Here is a 16050-nt window from a genome sequence, read left to right on the forward strand (position 1 = left end):
GTTAGGTGGAGTTTTCTATAAATATTGATTAGATTCTGTTGATTGATGATATTGAGTTCGGTGTCATTTCTTGCTATCCTCTTGTTCTATTAATTTAAGACAGAGAAGTTTGAAGTCTCCAGCTGTAACAGTACATTTATCTACTTTTCTTATCAGTTCTATCAGTTTTTGCTTCACATATTTTGCAGCTCTCTATTTTGTACCTAGACAATTAGGTTTGCTATGACTTCTTGGTGGGTTAACATGTAATATTCCTCTCTGTCCGTTATAATTTTCCTTCACTTTGTCTAGTATTAATATAACCTTGCTTATTTCCTTTTAATTAATACTTATATAGTATACATATTTTCACCCTTGACCTTCAACTTACTTATATCATTGTATTTGAAGTGAGTGACTTATAGGAAATGTATAAAGTTGGATCATTTTTTAAAAATCGATTCTGCTAATCTCTTTTAATTAGCATGTATAAACCATTTATATTTAGTGCAATTACTGATAAATTAATACTTAGTTCTGCTTTTTGGTTGTTTTCTCTAATTTCTCTGTTTCTAATTTATTTTTCTTCTTCTTCCTGTCTTCCTGTGGGTTACTGAATCTTTTTTAGAATTCCATTTTGAGTTGGCTACAGTGACTATGAGTGTACCTCTTTGTATGGACTTTTCAGTGGTTGTTCTAGGTATTACGTGTGTGTGTGTGTGCGTGTGTGTGTATGGTACATGTATATGTAAAAGATACATATCATGACAATACTTGTGTAAACATTTTACTAGTGTGAATAAAGTGTATAAACTTTACAATCTTTTATGTCCCTTTACACGCTCTCATACCCTTATTATATAGTTGTTTAAATAATTCCTTACATGTCCTGAGATCTACATTAGGCAGTGTTATGATTTTTTGCTTTGACCTCAAGTAACTATAACAAGAAGGGCAAAATAAACTCAATAAAGTCAGATGAAGGGAAATGATAAAGAGCAGAAATCTATGAAAATGAAAATAGAAAGCTGCAGAGAAAATCAATGAAAGAGTTTCTTCTTGGATAAATTCAATAAAATAGACAAACCTTAGCAAGACTGACAAAGAATAAAAGAGAGAAGACATACATTACTGATACCAAGAATGAAACAGAGGAATTACACAGACCTTGAGGCTAATCAGAAAGATAAGGAAAGGAATACTATAAACAACTCTACATGTAACAATTTAATAGCACAGATGAACAAATTCCTCAAAAAAAAACCCCACAACTCACTCAAGATGAAATATAAAATTTGAACAGCCTTGCAACTATTAAGGAAATTAAATTTACCAAAAGTTTAAAAAAAGAGTTACTATCAAATCTATATTTTCTCCAGAATGCAGAAGAGGAGGGAACACTTCCCAAGTAATCTTATGAAGTCAGTACTACTGTGGTGACCCAGACAAAGACAACACAAAAACAAAGAAAAAACCAAAAGTACATATCAATATCCCTTACAAATATACATATTTTTTAAAACTAGCAAAAATAATTCAGCAGTTTCTAAAAGGAATTATTCACAAGGCCAACCAAATAGGCTTATTCCATGATATAAGGATGGTTCAGTATTCAAATATCAATGTAATGCACTACTGAAGCAAACTAAAAAAAAAAAAAAAAAAAAAAAAAATCCCATAATCCTATCAATTGACACAGTAAAACTACTGAAAAATCCCACACGTATTCATGAGAAAACCTCCTAGCAAACAAAGAACAGAGAACTTCAACTTGATAAAGAACATCTATTAAAAATCTATAGCTAATGTTACACTAAATGGTAGGAGACTGAATGCTTTTGCTCAGAGATGATGAAAATGGCAAGTATGTCCACTCTTAACATTGCTATTCATCATAGTACTAGAAGTTCTAGCCAGCACACTAAGGCAAGAAAATTCTACAAAATTCATATACATTTGAAAGGAAACAAACTGCCTCTGTATTTACAGGAATAGAAACTCTCAAGTAACCTACAAAATATTCATACAGCTAATAAGTGAATTCAACAGTGCCATAGGATATAATATCAACATACAAAATCAGTGGGTTTTTTGTAAGCTACCAATGAACAAATGGGAACCAAAGTTTAAAATATAAAACCATTTACAACAGTGGAAGAAAGAAAGAAAGAAACAAACTAGGGACGTCTGGGTGGCGCAGAGGTTAAGCGTCTGCCTTCAGCCCAGGGCATGATCCTGGAGTCCTGAGATTGAGTCCCACATCGGGCTCCCTGCATGGAGCCTGCTTCTCTCTCTGCTTTCTCTCTCTCTCTCTCTCTCTCTCTCTCTCACACACACACACACAAATAAAATCTTTAAAAAACAAACAAACAAACAAACAAACAAACAAACAAACTGATTTAGGTATAAAATCTACCAAAACATGTGTGGAACTTGTACACTGAAACTAAAATATGCTGACAAAAGAAACTAAAGAAACCAAAATAAATTGAGAGATTATGCCATGTTTATGAACTGGAAAAATCAACATAGTAAGGATGTCAATTCTCCCCATAATGATAATACAGGTTTAACAAAATTATGATAAAAATCTCAGTAAGATCTTTTTGCAGACTATTCAAATACTTATATGGAAAGACAGGAAAATAAAATAGCTAACACAGTTTTGACAAATAATGGTAATGTGGGAAGAAATCAGTTTACCAGATTTCAATACTTACATAGCTACAATGATCAAGACTGTGTGATATTGGTGAAAAGACGGACACATAGATTAGTGGAACAGAATATATAATTAAGAAATAACTCCACTCAAGTAAAGCCAACTATTTCCTGACTAATATTCAAAAACAATTCAATGGTGTAAAGATAATCTTTTAACAACGTTGAAACAGATGGATAGTCACAGGCAATAAGTAAACTTCAACCTAAATATCACATTTCATACAAAAATTAACTCAGAATGGGTGATAGGCTTAAATGTAAAATGTAAAAACTGTAAAACTTTTAGAAGAAAATATAGGAGAAAATCTCTGTGACAAAGAGTAAGCACAATCCATAAAACAGAGGGAAAATGTTAATTTGAATGTTAACCAAATTGAAAATGTTTCCTCTGTGAAAGACCCTGTTAAGAGGAAGAAAAGACCACCTATAGCCTAGGAGAAAACATTTGCAAATGAAATCTGATAAAAGATTAATACCTATATAAAGAATTCTCAAAACCCATCAGTAAAAAAACAAACAATTTGGTTTAAAAATGGGCAAAAGACATGAAGATGTATTTCACCAAAGAAAATATAGAGATGAACACATGAAGTTAAGTATCATTAGTCAAGGAAATACAAAATTAAGACCACAATGAAACAGCACTGCCATTCTTAGAATGGCTAATAAAAATAAACTGATAATATAAAATGATTAAGAGGCCACAGAGACATTGTATCATTCACATGTTGCTAACAGAAATTATTTGGAAGTTTCTTAAAAAGCTAACCACAACTTGATGACCCCACCTGGCCAGGGAACTCTGTGTGCAGTCCTGCCTGACTCAAGGCCCCAAACAACGAGCCATACCAGCTTTAGAGCCTGTTTTTGCCACTGTGCCTGGCAGGAAATCTAATTTTTAGGTGCTGAGTGCAGCCCCCTGCCCCACCCCACCAGACCAGAGCATCCAGGACACGGAGCAGCTCAGCAGCACTTGAGAGGAGTGCCTAACCAGGGTCTCTGCCCATCTGCAGAGCCCAGCAGGGGACTCCATCTGGCCAGGGAGCTCCGTGTGTTTTGCCTGATTCCTGTCTCTGACTACCAAGTCTAACTGGATCTGGAGGCTGTTACACAGCCCTTGCCAAGGCTGAGAAGCAAATTCAAAGCTCTGCCTGGCACTGAATATAGCCTCCAGCCCTGCCCAACCAGCAAGCCTAACCAGAACACCTGAGAAGCTGTGTAGCCCAACCTAGAGCCAAGCTTGCAACAGCACTTGAGCAGAGAGCCAAACTAGCAGTTCTTTCCATCTTTAGAGCAAAACTGGTGGTACTGTCTGAGCAAGGAGTTTGGTGGGCAGCTCTGCTGGATTCACGTCCCCAACCAGCAAGCAAAAGGGCCACAGAGACTGTTGTAAAACAGGGCAAGGTAGCAAATTTGTAGCCCTGCCTAACTGTTGAGTATAGCACCCAGTTCTGCCTGAGTAGGAAGTTTAACCAGAGAATTCAACACAAAGAATCAAGGATTGGGACATCTGGGTGGCTCAGTGGTTAAGCGTCTGCCTTCAGCTCAGGGCGTGATCCCTGGGGTCCTGGGATCAAGTCCCGCATCGGGCTCCCTGCATGGAGTCCGCTTCTCCTTCTGCCTATGTCTCTGCCTCTCTCTCTGTCTCTCACGAATAAATAAATAAAATCTCAAAAAAAAAACAAAAAACAAAAAACCCAACAACCTAAGAATCAAGGATTATGAAGAATCAGGTAAACAATGACATCACCATAAGAAAGCAATAAAGCTCCAATAACTGACCCTAAGGAAATGGGAGATCTGCGACCTATCTGCAAAGAATTCAGAAGGAGAAATAAAATAATGCTAATTAACATTATAAAAATAAATAAATGTTTGTAGACCTAACTGATAATGCTAACTATGCAGTCAAAATCAGATTCTCAGGGGATCCCTGGGTGGCTCAGCAGTTTAGCACCTGCCTTTGGCCCAGGGCGTGATCCTGGAGTCCCGGGATCGAGTTCCACGTTGAGCTTCCTACATGGAGCCTGATTCTTCTCTGTCTGTGTCTCTGCCTCTCTCTCTCTTTCTCTCTCTCTCTGTATCTCTCATGAATAAATAAATAAAACCTTTAAAAAAATCAGATTTTCTAATATTGTAATCGTATTCTAAAACATGTAATTCATTTACAACTCTAGTTTAAAATTAAAAAAAATAAACATTAAAAATAACCATAAATATAATAATCTGTTTTTGATACACAATATAAAATATATGTAAACTGACAGGTGCCTGACTGGTTCAGTCAGAGGAATATGTGACTCTTAATCTCAGAGTTGTGAGTTTGAGCCCCACATTGGGTATAGAGATTACTTAAATATAAAATCTTTAAAATAATATATATTTATGTAAACTGAAACATTAACAAACTGCGAGGAGAGAAGTAAAAATTTAAAGTTTATATGTTATTAAAATTAAGTTGTTATCAACTTAAAATAGGATGTTATAAATAGAATGTTATTTTATGTTAGTAACATGGTAACCAAAAAGGAAAACCTTGTAGTAGTCATATAAAAGATTATGATAAAAGAATGACAAAATACTGCTACAAAAAGTCATCAAACCACAATAAAGTGAAAAGTATCTACAGTCAGAACACAGTTAACTAAATGACAATAGTAAATCTTTAACTGCTAATGATGAAATGTAAACAGATTAAATTCTCCAATCAAAAGACATAGTATGGCTGAACAGATAAAAATACAAGATCTAATGATACGCTGCCTACAAGAGACTCTTTAAAAACACATGCAGACTGAGAATGAAGGAATGGGAAAAAATATTTCACCCAAATGGTAATCAAAAGAAAGCAGAGATGCTATACTTATATCAGATAAGAAACTTTAAATTAAAAATAGTCAAAGGAGATAAAGAAGGTCACTATACAATGATAATGAAGTTAACAATCCATTAAGAATATATAATTGTAAAGGTTTATGTACTCAATATCAAAGCTCCTAAATATATAAAGCAAATACTAACAGAACTGGCAGTCTTAAACAGAAATAAAATAATAATTGGGGATTTTAACATCCCCCTCAGCAATGAATATATCATCCAGACAAAGAAGCAATAAGGAAACAATGGATTTGAAGAACATTATAAATCAAAAGGACCTAAGTGACATATACAGACACAGAAATTTTGTAGGATAGAGCAAATGTTAGGCCACAATACAAGTCTTAGCAAATATAAGAAGACTGAAATCACACCAACTGTTTTCCAGCAACAATCATATGAAAGCAGAAATCAATACTGGTAAAATCCACAAATACATTAAAATTAAACACACTTCTGAATAACCAAGGCATGAAAGAAGAAATTAAAATGGAAGTAAAATAATGTCATAAGATAAATGAAAATACAACATACCAAAACTTATGGGATGTAGCAAAAGCAGTTCTGAGAGAAGTTTATAGCAATAAGCACAACAGCTAGAAGAAAGTAAGATTCCAAATAAACAGTCTAATTTTAATCCCAAGGAACTAGAAATAACATAATAAGCCCACAGTTAACAAAATTAAGTATATAATAAAAATCAGAGCAGAAATAAATGAAATAGAAAAAAGGAAAACAATAGAAAAATTGACAAGAGTAAAAGTTGGTTCTTGGAAAAGATGAACAAAATTGGTAAACCTTTACCTAACAACTACAGAGACAGTGAGAACTCAAATAAATAAAATTATAAGTGAAGGAGGAGACAAGTGATGCTACAGAAATGTAAAAGATCATAAGAAACTACTATGAACAATTATACAAAACTAAAAACTTAAAATAGCTAAATTTCTAGAAGCATACAACCTACCAAGTCTGAACCACAAAGAGTAGAAAATAAGATTGAATTAGTAATCAAAAACTTCCCAACAAAGAAATGCCCAAGACCAAATGGATTCATTGGTGAATTTTACCAAACATTTAAAGAGGAATCAATACCCATCCTTCTACTCAAAAAACTGAAGAGAAGGGCATATTCCTAAACTCAATTTATGAGGCCAGTATTACCATGCTATCAAAGCTAGATAAGGCACTATAAAAACAAGACAAAACAAAACAAAAAATCCTACAGGCCAATATCCCTGATGACTATAGATCCAAAAAGTCCCAACAGAATTCTAGCAAACTGAATCCAACAGCACATGAAAAGGATAATATACCAGGGCACCTGGGTGGCTCAGTGGTTGAGTGTCTGCCTTTGGCCCAGGGCGTGATCCCAGGGTCCTGGGATCGAGTCCCGCACTGGGGTCCCGGCAGGAAGTCTGCTTTGCCCTCTGCCTATGTTTCTGCCTCTCTGTGTCTCTCATGAATAAATAAATAAAACATTTAAAACAAATAAAATAAAAAATAAAAGGATAATACACCATGATCAATTAGGATTTAAAACCAGGATGCAGGATGATTGAACATATGTAAATCAATAAATGTAATTTACCACACTAATAGAAAGATAAAAATCATATGATCATCCAACAGATGGAGAAAAAACATTTAAAAATTCAACAACCATTCATGATAAAAATTCTCAATTAATTGGGCATAGAAGGAAAGTGGGTATAGAATTCTCAAATAATAAAAGGCCATATAGGACAAACCCATAGCTAACATCAAACTCAATGGTGCAAGGTTGAAAGCTTTTCTTCTAATATCAGGACCAAGAGAAGGTTGTCCACTCTCACCATTATTCAACATAGTACTAGAAGTTCTTGCCAGAGCCATCAGGCAAGAAAAACAAATAAATGGAGTCAGAATTGGAAAGGAAAAAAGTAAAACTGTATTTGTTTGCAGATGACATTTTATATGCAGAAAATACTAAAGACAGCACCCCGCCCAAAAAAGTAACAACTACTAAATGAATTCAGTAAAGCTGTAAAATACAAAATCAACATACAAAAATCAGTAGCATTTCTATACACTAACAAAATTTAAAAATAAAACAATCTCATTTATAATAGCATCAAAACAATAAAATACTTAGGAATAAATTTAACCAAGTAGGTCAAAGACATACACTGAAAACTATAAAACACTGATGTAATAAGAAATTGGAGAAGACATAAATTGAGTACAAATACTCTATGGCAAAAAGATAGTTTCCTCAATAAATGATGCTGGGAAAATTGGATATTCACATGCAAAAGAATGGAACCAGACTCATATCTCATACCATTCACAAAAATTAAGTCAGTTAAAAAGACTTAAATGTGAGACCAGTAAAACCATAAATTCCTAGAAGAAAAGTAGGGAATCAGCTCCTTGACATTGATAATAGCAGTGATTTTTTTTGGCTAAGACACATAAGGTAGGCAGCCCGGGGGGCTCAGTGGTCTAGCGCCACCTTCAGCTCAGGGCCTGATCCTGGAGCCCCAGGATGGAGTCCCACAGCAGGCTCGAAGGGAGCCTGCTTCTCCTTCTGCCTGTGTCTCTGCCTCTCTCTCTCTCTCTGTCTCTCATAAATAAATAAAATCTTTAAAAAAAAAAAAAGACACATAAGGTACATGCAACAAAATAAAACATAAAGAGTGGGACTACATGCAAACACAAAACTTCCACACTGTAAAATAAGTGATCAACCAAATGAATAGGCCACCTACAGACTGGAAGAAAATATTCTCAACCTGCACATCTGATAAGCTATTATCCAAAATATATAAGGAACTTATAGAACTCAATAGTAAATAAAGTCCAAATGATCCCATTAAAAATGAGCAATGAACATAAATAGACATTTTTCCAACGATATTCAAATGGCTAACAGGTATGTGAAGTGGTGCTCAGTGTCTCTAATCAAGAAAAGGCTAATCAAAACCCTGAGAGATAAACTCACACTTGTCAGTATGTTGTCAAAAAGATAAGAGACAGCAAGTACTGTTGGGGACATGAAGAAAAGGAAACCTTGTATATTTCTGGTGGGAACGTAAACTAGTGCAACCAACACAGAAAACAGTATGGAGGTTCCTCAAAATTCTAAAATAAAACTACAATATGATCTGCCAATTGAGCTTCTAGGGAATGTATTGAAAAGAAACTAACTTACTGACCTGAAAAGATATCTATCTGCCATGTTCACAGCAGCACATTCACAATAGCCAAGATAAAGAAGCAATTTAAATATCTGTAGATTGATAAATAAAATGTGAAATATACATACATACATGCAAACACAGTGGAGTATCAGCCATAAAAAATAATTCCTACACCAAGAGACCTTGAGGGCATTATGCTAAGTGAAATTATAAAGACATACTGTATAATGTCACTGTTTTTGTGGAATCTTGAAGAAAAAAAACTCATGGAAACAGTTAACTCATTTTTGGTGGGGGGGGGCGTGGGGGGGAACTGAGTGAAAGAGGTGAAAAATGTACAAATTTCCAGTTATAAGAGAAATACGTTCTGGAGATATAACATACAGCATGATGACTACAGGTAACAAGGCTGCATTCTATATTTGGAAGTTGCTTTGAGAGTAAATCTTAAAAGCTATCAGCGGAAGAAAAATTCTAATCACATGAGGTAATGGATGTTAACTAAATTTATTGTGGCATTTATTTCATAATACATGCAAATATCAAATAATCATGTTGTAACTAACCCAATATTATATGTCTATTATATCTTATTAAAAGTCAGGAGGGGGGTACTAACCACACACTATATTATCCAATAACCACTGACCTGGGCATTTATCCTACAGAAATACAAATCTGTATATGGTTTTTCATAGCACCTACAGTTGTCTGGTCAAAAATTGTAAACATCCAAAATGTTGCTCAGTATACGGATGAGTATAAACTGTGGTGACTCCCTATCATGGAGGAACAGGAACAGACAACTGATGTACATCACAACCTAGATGAATTTCAAGAGCATTATGAGGAGTGAAAAAAGGCAATCTCCAAAGGTCACATACTGTATGATTCCACTTCTATAATATTTTTAAATGACAAAATTATAGAGATGGACAATAAATGAGTGGTTTCCAGGGACTGAGGGTTGTGGTGGAGGGGCAGGGATGCACAAGGGAAACTCAGTGATCTGTAATAATCTGTAACTAATAAGAATTAGTTACAGGGATCCACAGTGATAAAATGACATAGGATTGTACCCACACAGTGCACCAGTGTCAAGGTCCTGATTCAGATTTTGGGCAATAATTATAGAAGATATAGCCATGGGGAAACTGAGTGAAGGGCACATGGGACCACTTTATAGCACTTTTGTAATTTTCTGTATATATGTGATTATTTCAAAATAAAAATTAAAGAGCATGAAATATGAATTCAACTTAGAAATTATTTTGATATGCTGGTTTTGTCCTTATTCAGAACACTTAAGAAGTGCAAAGAAAACATTGTTTTGAGTTTAAATAGTTCCTTGGCTTTTTTTTTTTAATATTTATTTATTTGAGAGAGAGAGAGTAAGCACGAGCAGGAGGGGTAGCGGGACAGGGACAACCCCAAGCAGACCAGTGTGAAGCCTGACCCCAGGACCCTGAAATCATGACCTGAGCCAAAATCAAGTTGTATGCTCAACTGACTGCACCACCTAGGTGCTCTGTTCCTTAGTATTTTTTTTTTTTAAGAAGTTAAATGTAAAACAAAAAAGCTAAAAGGTATCCAAACCTGAGACTTTCAAAAAGACAAAAACTGTATTTCTGCATACTGACTTAAGTCTTGAGCAAGTAAACTTAAGAAACTTCAACCATAAACATTTCTAAATTAACTTTATTACCATTAAAAATATGTATTTAATTTGGATCTTGTGTTGGATTAAGTCAATTTTGAGGCTCATTGTTCATTGAAAGCAATGAGGCAGGTATAGGGTAATTCTTATTTCTAAGAATACTAACAAAAAGCAAACTTTCCTAGAAATTTTTAAGTATCTCCAAATAAGTATTCTCAAATATATTAAGCATATATAGGTATTCACTTTAATGAAGCTGTTAAAAGATAAAACCTGCTACATATAAAGAATGAACAACCCAAGAAGCTGAAATCTTCATTTCTTAAATTTGGTTGGAGTAAATCTGTACTTGTAGTAGTAGTATATATTTTGCAAATAACAAAGAATTTGGGATTTGGACCTGAAGGAATCTGGTCCTAAATAGTCCATCACTATACGGTGACCTCTATGGAGGGTGAGACTTTAGCTTCCTTGTCCAAAGTGCACACAGCAATTACACTGTACTATTGTGATGCTAAAGTTATATCATGAATATTAAATTAATATTGTGAGGTGGTATATCAATATTAATGGTTAAACTCAGTAATAACATGTACTAAGTAACATTTTTAGTTGTTGAAGTAATTCTTAAATCTTGGTAAAGGATTAGTAAGGCGATTTTTTTTTCTTCAAATATTCTGCAACCTCAGTCTTTCTCTAATTCTAAGACACATTTCAAGTATCTTTTAATTGCTTTTGGCCAGGTAGCAACATGACAGATTTGTAACTACATGCATCAAGATGTGCACCAAAATGTGAAGAATGATAGGTATCCCTGTCTTAAAAGATAGCCCTGGAGATGATAATGTATACTCACTTAAGAAATGATGTATCACTAATGTTCTTGGTAACAGAGAACGATATTATGCAGAAAAACACGGACGTTTAGATCCTGGGTTGAAAGTGAATTGGAAGCATTGGACTCTGAATATGAAAAAGTTTAAAGAGCATCTCAGTAAATCTTGCTTATGTTTTTCTTTCTATGTGTGTACAAGGGGTGATACGTGGATTTTTTAAAGGGCTTTCCAGAAGTATGAAAAATGCCAACTGGTAAGGAGTTGTGTTGCAGTTATAAACAGCATGGTTTTCTTTCTTCGTAGCACATAAAATAATGGTGTATTTTATAAGACTGCATCTCAGCTTCAACAAAACTCTTTCATGCTCAAAACATTGATTCAATTTGTAAAACTATTTTGTTCTTTCTTTTAATGTCTTCCATTAAAATTTGATTTAAATAATTGAATCAGTAAAAGTACAACAATCAAATCTGACAAAATTGATACGAAGTGATGACAGAAAAAGCATGTGCCACTTGACGGGAGTGGAATATTCCACCAAAGCTGCACTATGAGTGGTTTGCGCTTTGATCCCAACAGGCCTTCGAGTGATCCGAGTTTGATCACTGGAGTTTCAAAATAGAGCAGGATTTCTGGCCTCTTCTCTTTAACATTTATTACAGACTGCTAACTTTATGCCAGGTTTGGAATTAGTCAGGAAAGCATGGAGGAGAGATGCTGTCCTGTTCCTTGCTTTCCTGGTGGTTCTCATCTAACAAGGTAGACTGACAAATTATACATTGTTACATTGTTACAAACATTGTGAAGAGACTGCTGAACAGAAATGGGAACAGAAATGAATAATGGGTGATAGTCACTTTCAGGGAGTAACAGTGGTAACACTCTCATAAGGCTTAGTTTGTACTGCACGCTTCACTCTTTAATCTTCAAAAGAAGTGTGTAAAATAGACATTGCTACTGTTCGCACTTCATGGGAAGGAGAAATGGGGTTTTGAGGTGTCAAGTCATTTGTTCCAGGTCATAAAACAGGTAGGCAGGGACCTGGACCCAGATGGTGGGGCTCTAGAGCTTTTGCTCTTGTCCACTTCAGTATTAGGGAGCATCTTCCTTAGAAGCTGTCATTGAAGTGGACACCTGAATGATGACGACGTAAGATGTTGGTGGGAGAAATCACGTATAAAGCCCTAAAGTGGGAAGGAGTCCTTCCTTTGGGACAGGAAAGGTGGCCAGCATCACTGGAATTCAGTTAAGGAGAGGGAGAAGGTCGGCGAGGAAGGGCTACAGAAGCAGGATCCAATAGGCCACACAGGGCTGGAATTTCAGTCTAATTGCAGCTGCAAGCACGGAAGACTTTGCACTGGATAGTGACATGATTTATATATATATATATATATATATATCTTTCTGGCTGATGTGTGAAGAATTAATTAAAAGAAGGTAAAGTCCAAAAAAAAAAAAAATAAGAAGGTAGAGTCCAAGTTATTCATTTATTCAGCAAATATTAGAAAGTTTACAGAGTAGCTGTTATTTTGGCGAGCCCTATTCTAGATATGGACATACAGCCAAAAACAATGGAGACAGGGTCCTCCACTCTGGAACACACTTTAGAGTAATGTGCACACACACACCCACAACTGCCTCCTCTCCTGCATCAACACATTCTCCCACTTGACTGGACAGATTCCATCAGCAGACAGATCTTAGTATCTCCCACCTTTAAATATAAAACAAAAATCTGTCCTTTGAACTTTCATCACCCTCTAGTTGCCATCCTGTTTTTCCACTCCCCAACCCAGAAAGTCTGTAGTAGCTTTACGTCCAGTTGCCATCTGAGCCCACCACCATCCAGTCCTCTCTCACCCTACAGCCTGCTGAGTCAGTGTCACCATGCTGCCCTCTCTTATGGGTGTCTAATGCTAACTTCTCTCTCTACTTTCTAGTTAACTTCTCAGGAGTACTCTTGTTGCTAACTAGTCCCTGCCTCTTGAAACACGCATCTCTAGTTTCTGTGGCACCACACTCTTCAGGATTCCTGGCTTCTCCTACCCAGTCCAGTTAGAAGCCCATATAGTGCAGTGATTAAGGGCACAGACTTGGAGACTTGGCCCTGAAGACAGACAGCTTCAGGAGTGCTAAAGGCAGGGAAGACACAGGAAAACAATGCTCCCCTCCCCCTTCTGCAGGCTAGAAGATGAATCACTATTGCAGGTGAGACAAGATGGTGGTTTAGACCAGAGTGTTAACAATCGAGATAGAAATAGATGGATTTTAGCTCTGTTTAGAAGCAGAACCAATAGAACAGAGAATGGATTGGATAAGCAAATTGAGGAAAAAGAGGTATCAAAGTCTTTTTTTAAAGTAACTGGTAGAATTACAGAATTATTTATAAAATCTTGAAACATTCAGCTTTGCAAAAGAATAAAGTTTAAGTTGTGACCCAACAAAAAGCTAATGAACATTATCTCTCCTTCAAATCAAGGAAACTTAGAATTTCATTTGATGCTTTTCCACTGAAATTGGTACCAGGGAGAGGTTATGTGATTTACCCAGTCACAGATAACTGGTAGTAGAACTGGAAAAAGAACACAAGTTTCTCAGAATCCCACTAAGAAGCAATAGACCAGGATCTGGCAAGATGACTATCACTCACAAACTTGCTGAACCCCTAAAAGTTTTTCCCTTGACCAATGCAATAAAAATATCCTAGTAAAATGGTTGCGCTTACTGAATATAGTTAGGCACACTTTATATTTCCTTAAAAATGAGGGAGATAAAAGTAGACAGAATATAAATACCTATGTTAGCTTATAAAAGGAGTAAAATCTATTGTGACAGTTCATCAAAAATGGTTACTTAAGTATACTTATGTATATTTTATTTGTAAAAGGTAAGGTATGCATTAAATTCCCTCTCAAATAGTTTACATTCTAATTTGCAAGATACACATATAAATTCAGGATAACAGATGTCATAAGGCAGCACAAGAACAGTCGCCAAATGAATTAAATAGAGAATACTTAAAAAAGAAACCAACATACTCTGGGGTAGTCCTTAAGAAAAAGTCGGGTTTTCCTTAAGCCTTGAAGGACGAGTAAGAATTTACAAAGTAGACAGGGAGGAGGATTCCATTAAAGAAACCTAAAAAGAATGTCCACTACAGTAGCAGGCTTGGGGATGGGGAAGGGAGCGGAGAGAGAGCTTCTTTGATTTGTCATAGAGACATTCTCCTAGGTATGACATTTGAGCCAAGACCTGAATGACACAGAGGAACAAGAAATGTGATGACGGAAGAGAATATTCTAGGCAGAGAGAACAAGTAGGATTAAGCACTACATTATCTGTTCCTATACTAAATGTGTAAGGCTTCAAAGAAGAATACAGAGATTAGGTCAATGATAAAAAGGAACCATGAATTAGTTCCTGAACCTGAGCTGAAATAATTCCACAAATTTCTCTTTCTGATCTCAGATTCTCCATCAGTTAACAATAATTACTACTGCACCGAAGAACATGTGATCGTGTACCTAGAAGAATTTTAGGAACAGAAAATAGAGTGAAATCATAAAAATCAGCTCAAAAGGACAAGAAGGGAGAAGTTATTACAGATGCTCACATACACGCAGTGATGTGATCCGGAGTTGTGATCCCGGGTGATAGAAGTGTTAGCAGATGCCCTGTAGTACCTGCACATGTTCACTTACTGCGGGGTTTTGGTGCATGCTCTGTCTGCCTTGCCAGATTGTAAGCTCTCTGCAGGTGGTAAGCAGATCTCACACCGACTTCTGACACAGGCTTTCGGTTAGCATCACCCAAGCACATCTGTCCAGACACTGATTTATGTTACATCCCTTTGGGGATCTGTGTGTGTTGTGGGTTCCAAATCCCACCGAGCCTGCAAAGGACTGGAAGGGGCTTGTGGTGTCGGGAAAAGTTAACAGAACAGACACTCGTAGCAACAGAAGCGAAGCCATCTTCAAGAACGTGGAAATGATCCCTAGGCCACTGTGCTAGTGACCACGGCTGGCCCTGGGTTCCATCCCAGCGGACCGCACTCCATCCACCGCAAAGCGGAGCATTTGCAGCTCTCTGCACAGGTCAAACCCGCAGGAGCTGAGGTCACCAGGGGCCCCCAGAGCAGCCACCCAGGAGCGCGCTCGCACGGCCCCGGGTCAAGCCGGGGAAGCACAGAGGCGGGCTGCCGAGCCGTGTGCGTGCGCCGCTCCGCCCCGAGGGTCCCCTGCAGCAGCCCCCCCCGCCCCGCCCTGGATCGCACCCGCACGGCCCCAGGTCAGGCCCGGGGGGCCCACCGAGGCCGGCTGCTGAGTCGTGTGAGGGCGCCCCCCCGCCCCCCGGGCGGCGCCCTCCCCGCACCCGCACACGGACAAGCCGCAGCCCCGGGGGTCCCCTCCTCCGCGGGCCCCCCAGCAACCAGGCGCGGCCGCCCCACTCCTCCCTCGGACCCCGGAGCTCACCCACCTGCAACTGCAGTCTCCGAAGTCTCCACCCTAGGCTCGCGGCCTCCGCAGGCCCCACTGCGATTGGCCCGAACGGCTGTCCCGTCAGCGTTTCTTCGAGTGTAACTGGCGTAACTCCGGAGCTCTCGGCCTTGGTCCCGCCCCCCGCCCGCTCGGGCCCCGCCCCCGTGACGTCACGCGCTGCCGCAGAGCGCCGAGCGCAGAGGCGGCCTCCGTCTCCGCCCCTAGCGGCTCGCTCCTAGGAACGCGGGCGGCGCGGGAGCGCGAGCGCGCCGGGTGGGCGGGCGTCACGCACGTCGCCGTCTGCCCCGCGCCCCGCC

The 16050-nt window shown here is 37.9% G+C and overlaps 1 protein-coding gene across 5 annotated transcripts in view; it reads right to left on the reverse strand.

The window, feature by feature from the left end:
• KBTBD3 (kelch repeat and BTB domain containing 3) overlaps window positions 1-15976 on the reverse strand; it is a 31923-nt gene extending 15947 nt beyond the window's left edge. Inside the window, exon 1 of one of the 5 annotated variants that reach the window (XM_077893305.1) lies at window positions 15732-15976. The gene's annotated coding sequence lies outside the window, so the exon portion shown is untranslated. Of the gene's footprint in view, window positions 1-14956; window positions 15466-15731 lie in introns of those variants that run through there. The other 4 variants (XM_077893304.1, XM_077893302.1, XM_077893306.1 and 1 more) reach the window with 4 other exon arrangements.
• Window positions 15977-16050: the final 74 nt, after the last annotated feature.

Source organism: Canis aureus, chromosome 3 (genome assembly GCF_053574225.1).
Source record: "Canis aureus isolate CA01 chromosome 3, VMU_Caureus_v.1.0, whole genome shotgun sequence".
In the NCBI taxonomy this organism is placed as follows: Eukaryota; Metazoa; Chordata; class Mammalia; order Carnivora; family Canidae; genus Canis; species Canis aureus.